The following is a 19,494-nucleotide window of genomic DNA, read 5'->3' as shown; positions in this document are numbered from 1 at the left end:
CCCCAACATAGTGGTCCTTCCAGCAGGTTGGTATTCAAGATAATCCATTTCAGATGCAGACCCCGATAGGTAGTACCTTTGATGCTTTTGCACGACATAGTAGCTCCATTAATGCATTTTCGGCTAGACATTCTGTGAATATTCCTTCATCTAGCCTAGGCACACAACCATTATCTGGCAGTTTTGTACAGTACACATCGGGCCAGCAGTACTCTACTTTTGCATTTGATGATATCTATTTACCATCGCATTATACTGCAACACGAGATCCGAGCTCGGTAGCTCCTGATCTTAATATTAATCCTACTGCTGCTGAAGGTGAGGGTACAAGTGGTGACCGTCGGCCATATAGAACTCGACGTCCACATGAACGAAGGGGACGTCCATGTGGCACGGGAGGACATTTGGGACATCATTATCATTATTTTTTTATTTTATCATTTGTAATTATATTATTTTATTTTATTACATTCTATAATTTTAATTATTTATATGTTTTTTTTAAATTTTTATGATTCTTAAATATTTTTTTATTTATTTATAAATATAATTCTATAAAAATAATAAATTCTATGAATAAATATAAAATATATGATATTATATTTAAATAAATATAATTATAATGTTATATATATAATTTTAATTATTAAAATAAATTTTTATATCATTATTATATTAAATTTTAATTATATTAAATAATTAATATTAATATAATTTTTATAATTATCTATAAATTTCATATATAAATAAATAAATATAATTAATATAATATATTTAATATAAACCCTACTATTATCGCTTTAAAAGTGCGATAATACCTAAAATGAGAAATTGATATTACCGCACTTTAAAAATGCGGTAATACGTAAATTGAAAAATTAATTCAATTATTTAAAATTATAGAAATTTTCAATTATTGTAAAATTTAACATTCTACTGCATTTTTAGTTTGCGGTAGAATTTTAATTATTAAAAATAAATTTAAATAAAATTCTACCGCACGGCAAAAGTGCGGTAAAATTTTATTTTTTTAAAAAATTTTATTTTTTATATTAACCACTTTCTACCACATTTTATAAGTGCGGTAAAGTCTACCGCACGTATAAAATGCGGTAGAGATCTGATTCACCTTGATTTAGAAAAATTTTTTCCGCAAACCAGGATTTAAGAAATATATTTTTTTTAACTTTATTTTGCAAAAAGCCCTTTGGAATCCCTACCTTGTCGTGAAGCAGTTAAACTTGCAGCAATAAAAGGCTGGAAGAACCTAGGCTGGAAGAACCTTATAGAGGAAGGGAATTTTTAGTCCCTCATTTTTAGTTTGAAGGATGTTCTTATCCATTTATCTTTGCAAATGGGGTTAACGACCTCAAGGACATGATCACCTTTTCAGATTTTATCTCTTTCAATTTCATTAAAAGGGAAGGGAAGACGATGGCGCACAACTTTGCTAAATGAACCTTAAGACAATCGGATTTTCCAATTATCTTTCAAGACTCTTATCAAATTTTCCAGATATCCTTTAAGACTCTTATTCTATTTTTTATCTATCTGTCTGAGTAGAGCTCTCTTTGTATTCGTTAAAAAAAAAAATTTCAAGTTTTGTGGAAACCAGCCTCAAGTCTATATTCCATTGCACGCATAAATGCTTGCCCATGTTTAGAAATAATATTTTAGTATAATATCATATACTTGACAATCAAAGAAATTTCTTGGAACCATGCAACGCCATTCAATTCTGTCTCTATTTCCTGCATCTTCGTTCTACTTCACAAATAAAAGAACTTTATGCATTAACGTTGAAATTTGAATTTTTTTTTTTTTTGATTTTTTTTTTTTTGAGTTGGAGATTTGGGAAAGTGGAGAGTCAGAAACTTGGTTTACCAAATGCGCAATATGCTTTTAGCATTGAATCAAATTGGGGTTAGGCTTTCAAATACATTTCTAATAGTTTTAATTAATAAATTAAGACAACAGGTTAAACAACAATATCATATAGATTTTTAAGTAACCATTTCTAGATGGATTTTGGAGTGTTTATATTTTGAGATTATTAATTGAAAATATTTGATAAATCATTTTGATATTGGGTGTACTGGAAATGAAAAATTCAAAGATGGGAGTACGCCGATAAAATTTTTGGTTGGAAATTTATGAATTTTTGTCAAGTTTATGAATTAGTTTTAAATTAATAAGACTACAAATTGAATATAACTTAAACAATAAAAATTTAAAAATAAAATTTATTCTAATAATATATGGATTATTTTAATAAGAATAAATCATTTATTAAAATATATTATTATATATAAAAAAATTAATTATTATTCATAATAATTTCAAATTTCCATTTTAATATTAGTAAAATAATAATTTTACAGTTTGCTGCTAAAATACCATTATTTAAGTGAACCCTTGAAAATCTTGATATCAAAGAATTGAATGTATATGATTACAAAAAATTATTAAAATACCCACTATAATTGAGATAATATACACTGAAAACATTTTAGAAAATTCCAAACTGAAATTTAACGTTACCTTGGTTTGCATGTATAATTTATTCAATAGGCTATGATTTTCATCTTGCTTTTAAAATTAATCATTTTATCCTTTGCATTCATAATAATATATCAAATAATTAAAACGTTATTCAAAAAAAAAAAATTATTAAAACGTTACTCTTCATTTTGTGTGGGATTTATTGTCTACTATAGCTCAATTTCACCCATCTATTTATTGTAGAAGTTAAATTTAGCTTATTTTTACTTTTTTTTTTGTTCAATTTACTCATTAAAAATTATAATTCCAGCTCAATGTAACCAAAAATCTAAAATTAAGAAATTGAACTTTTTAGTTTTAGACTAAATCAAAGAAATAAAGAAGTGTAGTAAAATTATAAAAATGAGATTCTTATTTCTTTTTATTTAAGTCAATCAATTAAGAAATTTTGCATAAAAATATATTTTAGGCTAAATTGAGCTTAAATTAAAAAAAATTGAACTAAGGGAGATAAATAGTTAAAATAAACTAAGTTAAACTTTTTATATAAGTGCATGAATAAAATTAAACATTTAACCCATATGTTATTATTATTTAAAAAATATATAATAATAAAATATAAATCAAAGATAAATACATAAGTTTTTTTAATAATTCTATTTCAAATTCACTTGAAAATTATATTAGCAAGTGATACAAGTATAACCGTTTTCTATATTACAATTCACTTCTTTAAAAAAAGAGTTAGAGGATTTGTGATTAAAGTGTTAAATATGAGACTTTTCAAATTTAATTAAATATATTTATAAATTATATTTACATTATAACTATTTGATTAATCATATTAAATAGCTTTTCTTTGCAGGTTTACTGACTTTATATAATTTTTCTGATTTATTCTTCTGTTATTAATAGTAATAATTTAATTAAAAATATATTAAATAATTTTTATACTCATTTTTACTTGATTTAAAAAAATTTTTAATAGTTATAAACTAGATCAATAGTTTTACTATTTCCCTTTTGGAGCCGACGTGGGACTCATTCTCACAAATACTCTTCATTGTAATGCCGACTCCTCTAATATGTATATATCCTTTGGCTGTTCAATGATCATCATTAAAGAATGGTCTAAGATTCAGTTCAAAAAAAAAAAAGAATGGTCTAAGACAAGATGGCTTTTTTAAATTATATATTTAATTGGAACTTTTTAAAATAAATATATATATAACTACATGTGGTAGGCAAGTACGTAGGTAAAACACAGATGACAGTCCAATAGAGAATCAGCTATTTAATTAGTTATGATTAGCCAAACTAATTAAAAATTAATGACACAATCATACTTCGTATCTACTCAATGACTTTTGGGAAAAGCTTATCATCAACCACAAAAATAGTGGGATATTCTTATTAAATTCTTTCAAGCATTTGAGTGTATATATTCGTCTAATATAATTCTGGAACGTAATTTAAAATTAAAAAAAAATCTCATCTAAATATTATAAAATTTATATATTTTCAATTGTTGGATGTACAAATCTAACTTATACGTTCAGATGCATATAAATTTTTTTTATAGATACCTAAATGCAATCGGAACATTACTCAAGTTTTCTCCATTCTCTCTTTCAATTTTCAAACAATGGATATTCAAAAGCTTCTTTCACTTCTATTTTCTCAGCTGATTCTTGTCTTCCTGCTCTTATACCTAACAAATTCTCAAGTGTTACAACTAGGGTTCTATGACCAGTCATGCCCAAATGCAGAGAGTACCATCCATGGTGTGGTTCAACAATTCATTTCCAAACAATTGCTGCCGCTTTACTGAGAATTAATTTTCATGATTGTATCGTTAGAGTATGTTTCCTACAAATTTATCTATAGTTATCACAATTCAACTTATATCGATGAACATGTTGCATGAACGTGACAGGGATGTGATGGTTCTGTGCTGTTAAATTCTACAAGCACCAATCAAGCTGAGAAAGAAGCACTCCCTAACCAAACCTTAAGAGATTTCTACGTGATTGATGCTATAAAATCTGCAGTAGAAAAGAAATGGCCTGGTGTGGTTTCTTGTGCTGATATTTTGGCTTTGGCAGCTAGAGATTCAGTTGAGCTGGTATATATATTGATGATCTGAGATCCAATGGAATAGGGTTTTACAAGGGTTTTGTATTACTGAATAAGGCCTCCATTTCCTGAGGAGGGGACTCCTCTTTTATACATTGTCTTGCTTGCCGGTGACGTGTAAAGGTCTCTCCAGGATTGGGCCACGCGTCTCTGCCATGCGGATTCGGAGGTACTAGGGTATCAGCCGCCTGCTCCATGCGTAACGGCTTCTGATTCTCCTCGTGCGTACGTTCAAGCGGATCTGCCAGGCTGTCTGGTGAATATTATTCTGGATCCTGGGCTGGGCTGAGAGCTGGGCCGGATGCTAAGCCTGGGTAGAGAGGGTCGGCTTCGTGCGGGCCGGGCCAGCTTGAGGAAGATGGGCCGAGCCCGGCCTTGAAGGTTGGATGAGCCAGGCTTGTTATGCACATCAGGTGTGTGGACCCCTACATCGTGGGCCTTGGGCTGTGGTCAAGCCCCTGGTCCGGGGTGAAGGAATCCAGCGGTCATCAATTGCCCCTTCACCTTCTCGGCAGTTATTGCTCCAACTGCCGAGGGGGTGAATACCAAGAACTATTATGATCGCGTCTGTTCGGGTTCAGGTACCTTAAAAACATCCTTTCATCTTTCAGTCGTTGCGCAGTTTCTGAATTCTATCTGCTCTTTCCTCTTTCTGTCTTTTTTTTCTATTTTTCTTGTCCTCTGCCGCCTTTACTTTCTTGTCATCATTATCTGGACATCTCCTTTCTTTCCTTTTCTGTGAATATCTTTTAAAAATCTGACGCCATTAGCTTAGAGTCTAGTGTAGCTCTGTCCCGTGCTAAGTCTTCAGGCTCCGAGTATATATCAGCGCCAGCTTTTATTCATTCTTGAGCCTTCTGTTGAAGCGAGAAATTCTTGTTTTATCTGTGGCAGGTTTATCCGACGCCCTCTTCAAACAGGTTGCCTTGTGCCCCAGAGTTTTGCCTTGATTGTGCTCTTATCATCTTAAGGGAGAACTGTTTCTGACTTGTCCCTGTTTTGAAACTTTTTGCCGTTCCTGAGATAAATATGGGTCAGTTCAAAATTCTTGAAAATTTGATGTTACCTCTAAGGCGTCTGAAGGGTGCATTGAAGATCCTTCGGGTATGGCAGGCGAAGGGCGGGACCATCCAGCAAGCTGCTGAAACTGCTTTACCCAGGTCGTCTGGCCGGCCTCCTTCTCTGCTTGTTGTCCGGGCTCCAGAGAAGTTCTAGACTGTTGAGGGGTTGGATCTAACTTCGCCTTTTTCCACAGAGAAACAGGGAATTTCCTCGATGCCCCTGTTGTCCTCTTTTGATATAAATGGGAGTGGTGCCGGCGCTCAGCTTGTTGTTCTTTTTGGTGTGAAGTACCAGTATTATTATTCCCTTTGGTGTGAAGTACCAGTATTACGTGAGACTGGGATCTGCTGCACTCAGTCAGGTCTCCAGCGATTTTTTCGAATGTGTACTTCGCGATCTCTTCGGGGTCATAGCCTCGAAGACTTATGTTTTTCATGTGTGGTGCACGGCCGGCATACCATATCTGAGCTTGTTCGAATGTACCGTGCATCACATTTGGGTAACCGGACGTTCGCCCAGGGGAACAGTGAGAAATGCTTATGGGAATCAACTTGTTCAGTTCCCCTGTAATAGCGAGACAGATCTTGGCCTTTTCTGAAAAACTCTCATTCCGAGCTACGAGAAGTCCTCCGAGCTGAAGACTAGAATAGTAGGGTAGGTGATAGTCGTAGATGAGGAAGTATCTGGATATGTAAATTCTTTAAGGATAGTCTTTCATCCCGTAGTGTAGGCCTTTGTAACGTGCTGTAATGTGCTTTTCTTTTAATGAAGTTCTTGTTCTGCTCTCATGCTTAAGCTGTTCTTTTTTTATTATGTGTGAAATACTTTAGATTGCTCGCCTTATAGTTTTAACCAACTGAGCTCTGTCCTGCTTTTTCCCGAGCTAATCTAACCTATCTGCGAGCTCTGATGAGTTGAACTCCGGATCCACTTAGTCAACTGGGCTTTCAAGTTTTTCGAACTGGGCTGTCTGACCGACCTGTGAGCTCGGTCTTTACTTCGATGAATTGAGCTTTGAGTCTCCTTCATCCGTCCGGGCTCTCAGGTCATGTTGTCCGAGCTGAACTGACCGACCTGAGAGTTCTGTCTTTGCTTAGTGAAATGAGCTCTGAGTTTCCTTTAGCTGGCCGAGCTCTCAAGTCATGCTGTCTGAGCTGGACTAATCCGACCTCTGAGCTCGGCTTCTGATGAGTTGAACTCTAAGCTCTCAGCTTTGTATGACTCCGAGGTGCTTTTGGCGCTTCTTTCCGATCTCCCACCCTTTGTTTAGTAGCGGTAAATCAAATCTTATAACTTTTTAAGTGATGCGCAAGTCTGACCTTTATCATGCTCCCTTTTGCTTGTACTTTTGAGTCTTTTCATAACTTGCCCCTCTGTTTCCTCGGCATTTACCATAGGGATGGTAAAGTAGTAGGCTCAGTTGCTCTGACTGATGAGTTGGGCCTGTATTATGTGGGTGGCGAATGGGCTTTTAAATGATGGACTGTCATCGTATACTTGGCCCTTGATAGATGTAGAGAAGCCCAGCGATCATCCTTTTGCCCCTTTACCGTCTCGCCGGTTATTTCCTAACCGTCGAGAGGGTAAATTTCGAGAACAATTAATGATCGCACCGCTCCAAGACAAAACTGTTCAGTATCAACGCTTTGCCTCATAATAGCCTTTCTTTCTTTCTTTTCGAATTCCTTTTGTCCTTTGAAGAACTAGCTCTTGGTTGCTCTCTGTCTTCCTGCAATTCCTTCTACGTCTCTTTTTTCATCCCATCGTGTTCTCAGGTACGCTTCCTTGTTCTTCTATGGCAAGTTTAAAGCTTCCTGATGTTTTTGATCTTGAGTCGCATATTACCCCTTCCAACATAACTAATCACATTTCCCGGAGGCTTTTAGATACTCCGTTGTATCTTATTCGAGCACCTCTTCCAAATGAGAGGATAGTTCTTCCTTACCCTCGCCCTCCTGGTTTAGTGGATCCTCAGGAGGTTCGTAGCATAGTGTTTTTTCTGAAGCAGAGAGAATTTGGTCTACCGCTTCCTTTTACCCCTTTCTTTGTTGAGGTTTTTGAATATTTTGGGGTAACTCCTCGAATGTTATCTCCAAATTCCATTTTATTCATGTCCTGTTTCGAGTCTATCTGTCTGGGTTGGGGTTTCGCCCCTACGGCCTGTCTGTTTGTCACTTTTTTCCGCCTGGTTAGGGCGAAGCAAAACTTCTATTACTTTTCCCCCCGTAATGGGCTGTCTCTTCTTACGGGCTACAAGGATTCTATAAAGGGATGGGTAGAGAATTTCCTTGTGGCGGAGTTGAAATTAGGGTCCTGCCGATCGTGGGATGTGGACCTGAGGTGGGGGGAGATCTTTCCGGGCTGCAACAATCTGCCCGAATTGAGTCTTATTGAGCAGGTCGGGCTGCTTCGACTGACTTCTGTTGAGAGGAAGTATGATGTCGAGAAGTGTATGTTTGCGTCAAACCTTAGGGATATCCAGGACACGGGTATAGTGCTTTGTCCGGTTATTCTGTTTTTTCTTTGCTCATGATATCAGGAAGTATGCTGACTCTTTATAACTTCTTGTTTCTCGCAGCTTCCGAGGTTAGAATGGATGGCATCAAATTCCCCAAGAATTTTGACCTGTCTCGGGAGAACATGCATGCGATTTTTGACGCCTTTGGGGATGGGCATTCTGTAACTGAGATTGCTGCGGAGCTGTCGCAGGCCGCTTCTTCCAAGAAGATCAGCCGACCTCCTGTCAAAGCCTCTTCTCGGACTTCCAAACCGGGCTCTCGCAGCACCAAATCAGCTCGGTCATCTAGCCATGGTGGGTCGAGCTCGACCTCGACGCCTGCTGAAGGGTTTAGATCCGTTCCAGCCTCCTCAGAGGTCGTGAGGGAAACTTCCCTAGCTGTTGTGGAGCAGACCCAAGCTACTGAACAAGTGGGGCAGGGTGCCGTTCGTTCTACTGAGGAGGCGTTAGGGGGGAAATTTAAGTCCCCCGTTGAAGATAAGGAGATCTCTAGGACAGGGATGGAGATCGTCCTCCTGGAGGATCAAAGCCCGGAGGTTTCTGGTGAAGGTGCCCCTGCCCCTGTGAGGACTGAGCCTGAGGGATCTGAGGGTGTCCCCTCAAAGACAGGGGGCAAGCGTCCGACCCCTTCTGGAACGCCCGTCCCATCTCCTGCTCGGAAAAAATCCCGGACTGCTGTGGGTCCTTCCCCACCTCTTCCTCCCATTGGGAAAGGGAAGGGTGTTTCTGCTGTTCCTTCGTCGTCCCCTACTGACAACATTCTGGACCTGTCAAGCATTTCCTCGGAGTCTCTGGCCTCCGCTGTTGCCGCACTTCTCCGGGAACGGATGTTCGGCGGGATAACGGAGGCTTCGGATCCTCGTCTGCTGGCCCTGACTGGTCACTTGGCCAGTTCTACCAAGGAGCAGGTGTCCTTCCAATCTCGCTCTCGTGAGGAGCTCGGATCCACGATTGGAGAAATGCTGCTGATGGTAAGTTATTTTTTCACCTTTCTTTGAGTTTGCTTTGTTTCTTTTCTTGACAATTGTTCTTCCGTACTAGGTGTTAGGCCTGGTTATGGAGGTGGATGCCCGTGATCTCTCTCTCCGGGAGTCCGTGGACCGCCGGATCGAGGAAGCGCGTCGTGATGAGAACCTGACTGCCACCAGCGACGCGAGGGGCCACCTGGCAGCCGCCCGGGAGCAGATCCAGTCTCTCCGAGTGGAGTTGCATTCTGCCCTGGAGGCCTCTAAGAGAGTTGAGGACAAAGCAGTTGAGGCGGCAGAGCATAGCAAATCCCTGGAGTCAGAGCTATCTCATACTCGCAGAGTTCTCCAGGAGTCTGATGAGAGGGCAGCTGAAGTGGAAACTCGTTGTGTAGAGGTTGTAAAACAGCTGTCCTCTATGACGACGGCCCTTCAGGAGAGGGATGAGGCTGTAAGCCAAAGGGCTGAGGTCCAGCGCCAACATGAGGCCTTAAAGGCTGATTTTGAGGGGCTTCAAGCTCACCTGAGTGAGGTGAAGGCTCAGAAGGAAAGTGCCCTAGCCCGGGTGGAGGTCCTTGAGCAGGAATTGGGCACAAGTTCTGAACGTATCAAAGATCTGTCTTCATCGGCTGAAGAGTTCAACCTTCGCCAACAACAGCTGAAGAATGAAGTCAGGGCTTTGGAACGTAAATGTTTAGCCCTGCTTGAGGTGGTAAAGTATGCGGAAGGGAAGGCTCAGCTGAAGCGTGAACAGTATATAGCGGAGTATCAGGAGTCTGATGAGCTGAAGGTTAAAATTGATCAGGCCTGTGAAGCTCATCTTCAGGACTACAAAGACTCTTCTGAGTTTAAGGAATTTGTGGCTGAGGCTTGTGAAGAACACCTTGATGAGTATAAAGCGTCTGGTGAGATGAAAAAGGCTATCCTTGATAAGGCCTACCGCATGTATGTAACTGGCTACAATCGCGGTTTAAGAGAAGCTAGACAGGCTCCTGATGTTCCTTTGGCCAAGCTTCGGAGGCGCGAAGTGGACTCAGATGGCGAGTCAGTGCTATACGGGGAGGATGATTGCCCTTTGCCCCGAGGAGATTCTCGGAGGAACATAGACCGGCCATCTGAGTCTTCGTTAGAGGAATCTGAGGTAGGGTCGGAGGAAGATGATCTTGATTCTGAGAAAGACGGCCTCCACCCTAGGTCAGAAGTGGCCCCTACTATTAATGTTGAGAGCTCTGGCCCCAGGGACACCGAGCTTCCTTCGGGGATGGCTGTAAATAGAGATAATGCAGGCGAGGGTGTTCTTACTGTTGTAAGTCCTTTAAGGACTATTTATCCTCCTTCCTCGCCGGAGAAATAAATTGTAATAGTTAGTAATGCAATATTAGTTTCTTTCTTGTTTTTCATATTTCTTGACATTTATCTCTACTCTTTGTAAACTATATATTTTCATTCAGAAGCTCTGAATTAAGCTTAAGTTGCGAGCTCAGCTCTTAGCTGATGATTTGGGAGATCAAGTCTCGTACCTTTAATGACAACTATCATGTCAGTTTTTGGCTTTTAGTCCTGCTTTCTGCGCTGTGACTTCGTATATTTGTTTCAGATAAATTGATTTAGGCTTTGATTATAGCCTTTTTTATCCTTCTAAGGATATCTTCATTTATGAGTCCTGCTATGGAGGGAGCTCGGCCGTTCTCTTTGGCCTTCGTATCTGGATCCTTTAAGGATATAAGTCTACCCGAGTTGAGGGCTCGGTCGTGGGCCTTTGCTAACATCGGTCCGAGCTGGGAGTTCGACCTTGAGTGTCGTAAGAATATAAGTCTATTCGAGCTGGGAGCTCAGCCCTTTTTTTTTTTTTTTTTTTTTTTTTGGGAGGCTCTTAAGTCCTTTACCGACCTATTTTCGATTCTAGGAGATCTTACGGGATCCTGGTTTTCTTTCCGGGACGACCTCGGGGCCTCGCCGGTTGTTTTTGTCTCCAGGAGATCTTACGGGATCCTGGTTTCTTCCGGGACGACCTCGGGGCCTCGCCGGTTGTTTTTGTTTCCAGGAGATCTTACGGGATCCTGTTTTTTCTTTGAATTTTCGGGACGACCTCGGGGCCTCGCCGGTTGTTTCTGTTTCCAGGAGATCTTACGGGATCCTGTTTTTTCTTTGAATTTCCGGGACGACCTCGGGGCCTCGCCGGTTGTTTTTTGTTTCCAAGAGATCTTACGGGATCCTGTTTTTTCTTTGAATTTCCGGGACGACCTCGGGGCCTCGCCGGTTGTTTTTGTCTCCAGGAGATCTTACGGGATCCTATTTTTTCTTTGAATTTTCGGGACGACCTCGGGGCCTCGCCGGTTGTTTTTTTGTTTCCAGGAGATCTTACGGGATCCTGTTTTTTCTTTGAATTTCCGGGACGACCTCGGGGCCTCGCCGGTTATTTTTGTCTCCAGGAGATCTTACGGGATCCTATTTTTTCTTTGAATTTCCGGGACGACCTCGGGGCCTCGCCGGTTGTTTTTGTTTCCAGGAGATCTTACGGGATCCTGTTTTTTCTTTGAATTTCCGGGACGACCTCGGGGCCTCGCCGGTTGTTTTTTGTTTCCAGGAGATCTTATGGGATCCTGTTTTTTCTTTGAATTTCCGGGACGACCTCGGGGCCTCGCCGGTTATTTGTAGAAAATTCAGGCTCATTGGCCTTACTGTCGCTTCGTCATCTCAGCTGGTTTTTGTGCCTAACTGAGGTCTTGTTTGCGAGGGATCTTTCTGAGCCCTGTTCTTTTCTTTATCATGAAAAATGTTTTTTCACAAAGATAATCACATTGTATAAACAATTTTCATTTATTCACATTTGTCAAAATACGATGTTTTTTCTTTACAAATATTTCAAGGAAAATACCTTTTTAAGTGCTGGATGTTCCAAGCATGGGGCTCGGGGTTTCCTTGCATATCTTCAATTCGGTATACCCCGGGCTTAACCACTTTTGTCACCTTGAATGGACCTTCCCAGGTCGGTGCTAGTTTGCCTGCAGCTGCTCTTTTTCCGGTAGCTTCCAGGTTTCTTAAAGTCAGGTCTCCCACCTTCAAGCTTCTTTCTCTGACCTTTTGATTGTAATATCTTGCTGCTCGTTGTTGATAAGCAGCAGTTCGGACTTGGGCTTCTTCCCTAACTTCTTCAAGAGCATCTAGGTTGCTCCTTAATTTGTCCCCATTAGCGTTCTCACTAACGAATTGAACTCGATGAGTGGGGATCTGCAATTCAACTGGGACTACAGCCTCTGTGCCGTATGCAAGTGCAAACGGGGTTTCTTGAGTGGGCGCTCTGGGAGTGGTTCGGAGTGCCCATAGAGTGCTATTGAGCTCTTCTGCCCAATTCTCCTTTGCGCCATTCAGCCGTTTCTTTAATCCTTGAAGGATAGCTCTAGTAGTGACTTCCGTTTGGCCATTAGTCTGAGGATGAGCCACGGAGGAGAACTTGTGCCATATGCCCATGTTCGTCGTGAAGGCTCTGAAAGTGCTGCAGTCAAATTGTCTGCCGTTGTCTGAGATAAGTACTCTTGGTATGCCAAATCTGCAGATGATATGTCCCCATACGAAATCTATCATCTTGCGAGCTGTGATTGTGGCTATTGCTTCTGCCTCTGGCCATTTCGAAAAATATTCCACAGCCACCACTACGAATTTCCTTTGCCCCGTAGTCTTGGGGAAAGGTCCCAGGATGTCAATTCCCCATTGTGAGAAAGGCCATGGACTGGATATGCTTGCTTGAGGAGTGGCAGGGGTCCTGATGGCATTAGCAAATCTCTGACATACGTCACACCTCCGAACAAACTCTTCTGCTTCTTTTTTAACAGTGGGCCAGTAGTATCCTTGCCTGAATATTTTGTTAGCTAATGTCCCTGCTCCCTCGTGAGCTCCACATAGGCCTCTATGTATTTCCTCTATTACCTTTGCAGCTTCTTCCGGACTCACACACCGGAGCCATGGGCTGGATTTCCCTTTTCTGTATAAAGTTCCCCTTATTACTTGGTAATTGGCAGCTCGAGCTGCTATCTTTTTGGCTTCAACTTTATCTTCGGGGAGTTCGCCCTTTTCCAAGTATCTCAAGTATGGAGTCATCCAAGTTGGGCTCTGCTCTACCTGCAGTACTGTATATATTTTCTTGAAAGCAGGTGTGCTGACATGCTGTATGTAGACTTCATCAGAGAGCTGCTCTAACTCTTCTTTGGTCAGCCGACTAAGCAGGTCTGCCTCCTCATTTTCATCTCGAGGTATCCTCTGAAATCTCGTAAATACTCCTCGGCGCGTGAGGTCGGCTTCCACAGCTTTTACTTTATCAAGATAACTCTGCATGATGGGATCTCTGGCCTGATATATTCCCGTCACCTGGTTGATCACCAGCTGAGAGTCACTATTTACTTCGAGGTCGGTTACCCCTATTTCCAAAGCTACCAACATTCCGTTCACCAAGGCTTCATATTCGGCCACATTATTAGAAGCTTTGAATTCTAGCCGTAAGGCATAACATACTTTGAAGCCCTCCGGCCCCTTAAGTATTATCCCAGCGCCACTGCCCTCAGAGCCTGATGCTCCGTCTACATATAGCTTCCAGCTGGACTCTTGGGAAAGCTCTCCCTCTCCTTCTTTGCTTGGTATCTCCGAGGATGATCCTTCCTTCTCCTTGTTGAACGAGCATTCTGCTATGAAGTCAGCCAGCGCTTGAGATTTTATAACTGTCCGAGGTCGGTACTCCAGACAGTAAGGGCTGATTTCCACGGACCATGCTAACATCCGTCCTGAAGTTTTCGGCCTACGTAGGATCTTCTTTAACGGTTGGTCCGTCATCACAACTCCTTGGTGGCCTTCCAGATAAACTTTGAATTTCCGGACTGCTAACAACAAGGCATACGCCAATTTTTCAATGTTCGAGTATCTGACCTCAGTGTCTCTGAGTACCTTGCTAACGTAGAAAACAGGTTTCTGCTCCCCTTCTTCCACTCTTACTAGTACTGCGCTGACTGCTTGCTCTGAGGCTGCCAAGTATATCAAGAGTTCTTCCCCTTTTACGGGGCTGCTGAGCACGTGAGGTGAGCTGAGGTATTCCTTAAGTTCTGTGAAGGCTTTTTGGCAGTCTTCTGTCCATTCAAAATTCGGGACCTTCCTCAATTTTTTGAAGAATGGCAAACACTTTTCTGCCGACCTTGACATAAATCGATGAAGCGCCACTACTCTCCCAGTTAATCTCTGGACGTCCCTTACACAGGTCGGCTCTGGCATATTCAATATGGCTTCCACTTTCTCCGGATTGGGTTCAATGCCTTTTCCACTCGCCATGTACCCCAAGAATTTTCCTCCCCTGATGAAGAAAGCGCACTTTGCTGGATTCAGCTTCATCCTGTATTGATCTAACATCCCAAATATCTCCCTTAAATCCGTTATATGTTGTTGAAAAGTTGAACTTTTAACCACCATGTCATCCACATACACTTCTACATTCCTGCCGATCTGATTTTTAAAGATTTTATTCATTAATCGTTGGTAAGTTGCCCCGGCGTTTCTTAATCCGAAGGGCATAGCTCTGTAGCAGTAAGTCCCGTCTTCAGTTATAAATGAGGTCTTCTCCTCATCCGTTTTTTCCATTGGGATTTGGTGGTAACCAGACATAGCATCCAAAGAAGACATATAATCAAAACCAGCCGTTGAGTCGACCATCTTATTAATATCGGGGAGGGGGTAACAATCTTTAGGGCAGGCCTTATTCAGGTCGGTAAAATCTATACACATCATGTATTTGCCATTGGCTTTTTTGACTAACACAGGATTTGCCAACCACTGTGGGTACATAACCTCCCTAATAAAGCCTGCCTCTTCTAGCTTCTGCACCTCTTCCTGGGTAGCTTGCTGCTTCTCTCTTCCCACTACTCTCTTCTTTTGCTTTACTGGTCTAGCCTCGGGGAGGACATTCAATTGGTGTGTCATCACTTTGGGGTCAATTCCCGGCATGTCTGAGGGCTTCCATGCGAAGGTCGGCGAGTGACTTCGGATCAGGGCCATGGCTTCACCTTTTTGTTCTTTGGTGAGGCCGGCATTGAGACTGAAGACCTTACTCGTTTCTTCTTCTGATAGGGAGAAAGTCTCCAGCTCTCCAACGGGCTCTGTCCGGGCTTCCTTTGTCTCATCCCTGACCTCCAAAACTTCCGAATCAAGCGCTTCTCCGGTTGAGTTCGGTTCCGTCACTGTGGCCAAGTATACTGCCCTTGCTTCCTCCTGGCTTCCCCGGACCATTCCCACTCCTCCTTCCTTTGGGAACTTGAGTGCCAGATACCTGATGCTAGTGACAGCTTCGAAACTGAACAATGCCGGCCTCCCCAAAATCGCATTGTAGCTCAGTGGGAGTTTGACCACCAAGAACACCTCATAATGGGTGCGAGCTTTGGGTGCTTCTCCCAAGGTAAGGGTCAGCTTCACCTTCCCTTCTACAAGTACCGGTGCTCCTCCGATCCCTTTGATGGGTGACTGGTCCCGAACCAGCTGTTCCTCTGGGATTCCCATCTGCTGGAAAACCCGATATGGCAATAAGTTAACCTTACTCCCATCATCCACCAGAACCTTCTTCACCCGAAAATTATGGATGACTGCTTCAATGACAAGCGCGTCATCATGGGGCATCTGAATGCCCTGTGCATCCTCCGAAGAGAAAACGATGGTCATGGGAGAGTGTTCAACGATCTGCATAACCTCGCCATTACTGGTCTCCCCTTCCCGGTTTCTCTTCTTTCCTCGACGGTTCATCCGTCCTCCAGTTCCTCCAACAATCATATTAATAGTCCCACTGGACCCATCATTCACTGGTCCAGCTCCAGTTCTCCTGGGCATCTGGGCTGCCGGACCGGGTTGAGGCCTCTGCCCCTCCGGTTTCTTCACAAAATTTTTGAGATGCCCCCTTTTTATCAATCTTTCAATCTCCGCGATTAACTGAAAACAGTTATTTGTATCGTGGCCATGCGTCCGGTGGTACTGACAATACTTGTCAGGATTCCTCTGATCTGCTTCCGACTTCAAAGGTTTGGGCCACTGGAGAAACTCCTTATCCTGGACAGCCATGAGCACCTCGGCTCTGGACGCATTTAATGGAGTCGGTTTCTCCGGGACCCAAGGAGGGAGCACTCTTGGTTCGAGAACCCGAGGAGGAGGAGGCCTTTGATCCTTTCTTTCCCAGGCCTGCTTGTACGGCTCAGGCCTTTTTCCACGCTTCTTCTCGTGTTTCTCCGACCTCCCCTCCCCCGGGGCTTTCTCTTTTCCTTCCCCCCCTTTGGCAAATCTACTCGTTACTAAGGCGTCATCCTGCCTTATATACTTTTCCGCCCTCTTCATCAACTCGGCCAGTGAGGTCAGAGGTTTCCTGCTCAGAGAACCAAAGAACTCGGCAGAGGTTGTTCCCTTTTGCATGGCCTCTACCGCCCTTCCTTCGTCAAGCTCGGGAATCTGCAGGGCCTCCGTATTGAAACGGGTGACATACTCTCTGAGGGATTCACCAGCTTTTTGTCTCACTGTTTCCAGATAGCTCGTCTTCCTATCTGCTGGCACCCCGGCTACGAACCGGCTAATGAAGCGGGTGGCCAGATCTCCGAAACTTTTAATGCTTCCGGCCTCCAGGCTGTTGAACCATGCCCTCGCTGGCCCCGAGAGCGTTGTTGGGAACACCTTTCACATCAGAGCATCTGACAGAGTTTGCAACTCCATGAAGGTCTTATAGTTCATGACATGCTCTCTCGGGTTACCAGCTCCATTATAGGCCGCCATCGGCGGCATCATAAACTTTTTGGGAACGGTCTCCTGCTGCATTAACTTTGAGAAGGGAGAAGAAGTAGGCAAGGAGGTTTGACTCTGATCTTTCTTACCTAGCTCGGCTAGGAGCTGCTCCTTCAACCTTTTCAGCTTTTGGTTCATTTTCTCGTCTTCCGGGCTGGATCTTTTGCCCAAATTGCATTCTTCCTCCTCTGTTTCAGTTCCCGTTTCTCTGGTTGTTTCGGCAGAATAGTCGTTCACCTCTTCATTTTCTATCAACTCTCTTGCCCTTCGCCCATGAATTCGGGCCTCCGGTTCTTCCTCTTCTCCAGCATCGTGGTTGTTAGTTCGGAGGCGGGCAGAGGTAGGTTGGGGTTCATCGGTTCTGGGTTCCTCCACTACTGGGAGTGCGTTTACTGGGGTGCTAAGTCCCCTTTGTTGCATTATCTGGCCCAACCAGTGAGCAGTGGTTTGTAGCTGGAGAGCCATGGTTTGAATGTCTTGGTTAGACAGGGTCATGGTGGGAGTATTCCCTGCCAGGCTTGGCGAGGGATTAAGAGAAATAGGTGTTTGGTTATTCAACGTTGTAGGGCTAGAAAAGGAGAACTGCTGCCCATCTTGGGCAGAGCTCAGGTCATTTGGAATATTAAGGTTACTGTCTTGGTGGTTTGCCATCGTGGATCTCAGTGGGTTTTGAAAGTGAAAACTCCGGTGATGAAAAGATCTCCTTCGTTTCCCACAGACGGCGCCAATTGATGATCTGAGATCCAATGGAATAGGGTTTTACAAGGGTTTTGTATTACTGAATAAGGCCTCCATTTCCTGAGGAGGGGACTCCTCTTTTATACATTGTCTTGCTTGCCGGTGACGTGTAAAGGTCTCTCCAGGATTGGGCCACGCGTCTCTGCCATGCGGATTCAGAGGTACTAGGGTATCAGCCGCCTGCTCCATGCGTAACGGCTTCTGATTCTCCTCGTGCGTACGTTCAAGCGGATCTGCCAGGCTGTCTGGTGAATATTATTCCGGATCCTGGGCTGGGCTGAGAGCTGGGCCGGATGCTAAGCCTGGGTAGAGAGGGTCGGCTTCGTGCGGGCCGGGCCAGCTTGAGGAAGATGGGCCGAGCCCGGCCTTGAAGGTTGGATGAGCCAGGCTTGTTATGCACATCAGGTGTGTGGACCCCTACGTCGTGGGCCTTGGGCTGTGGTCAAGCCCCTGGTCCGGGGTGAAGGAATCCAGCGGTCATCATATATATATATATATATATCATCTCCTTGCACAAAATTCATCAAAAAATTTTACCCATATCCCATTGATCATGCCTAATGATTGATCAACGATTTTGGTTTTAGGTTGGTGGACCATCTTGGGTTGTTCCAACTGGACGTAAAGATGGAAGAATCTCTCTTGTTTCAGAGGCTTCAGCACAATTACCATCTCCCTTCGCCAATATCGACCAACTAAAGCAACACTTTGCTGCAAAGGGCTTAAATGTGAAGGACCTAGTGGTTCTATCTGGTATCTACAGTTCATTTCCTTAGAAAAAAAATACCAATAAATTTTTATTAATATTATAAAATATTATGATATAAAATTATAAACACTACTATATTATCTTAAATTTGTGACTCATACTTTATTAGAATTCTTTTTTTTTTATTAGAGTGAGATTCTTAATTAAATTAAAGATGAAAAGTCTAACACAAGATTGTGATTGATAAATTATCTAGTTTTGTCCACATTGCATGGGTGGAAAAGGGTTCTTGGCAATTGATAAGGAGGGTTTTTAAGAGAATGACTTTTCTTTATTATATGGAAAGTGATTTTTACCAAAGTAATGCAATACACGCAATGTAGAGAAAACTTTATTCATGTAGCTGGAGAAAAATTTTATTCATGTAGCTGAAGAAATTTTTATCGTGTATGATATAATTATAATAAATATATTGAATTATTTTTAGAAAAGAAGAGATTAAATAAATAATATATTTATTATGAACGGCAAATAATAAATAGTTGATTGGATATAATTAGAATGATGGTAGATAATATGAACTTCTAATTGAATATTTTATTGAAATACATTAAAATTTGTGGGTAATTACCACAATATTATCGTTCCAAATACTCCTTTATATTCGCAGGCGCACACACCATTGGAATTGGACGTTGCTCCACACTCAATAATCGGCTGTACAATTTCACTAGGAAAGGCGACACAGACCCCTCATTGGACCCAGCATACGCAGCTGAGTTGAAGACAAAATGTAAGCCTGGAGACACCAACACAGTTGTGGACATGGACCCTGGAAGCTCCAAATTATTCGATAGCAATTACTACAGTGTTGTAGCTAGAAGAAGAGGGATGTTTCAATCTGATGCAGCTCTTCCCAATGATATCCAAACAAGAGTTTGTCACTCTTCAGGCTTCAACAAAATGAATCACTTTCGCTCGTGATCTTGCTGTCGATGGTGAAAATGAGCAAAATTGGAGTCCTCACTGGCAGCCTGGGTGAAATTAGGACAAGGTGTGCCTTTGTAAACTAA

At 42.2% G+C, this 19,494-nt stretch overlaps 1 pseudogene; it reads left to right on the top strand.

The window, feature by feature from the left end:
* Positions 1–4,147: 4,147 nt before the first annotated feature.
* LOC110628053 lies at positions 4,148–19,494 on the top strand (annotated as a pseudogene).

Source organism: Manihot esculenta, chromosome 12 (assembly GCF_001659605.2).
Source record: "Manihot esculenta cultivar AM560-2 chromosome 12, M.esculenta_v8, whole genome shotgun sequence".
NCBI classification, from domain to species: Eukaryota; Viridiplantae; Streptophyta; class Magnoliopsida; order Malpighiales; family Euphorbiaceae; genus Manihot; species Manihot esculenta.
Note: the sequence above shows the minus strand (reverse complement) of the source record. Positions and strands in the feature narration are given on the sequence as shown.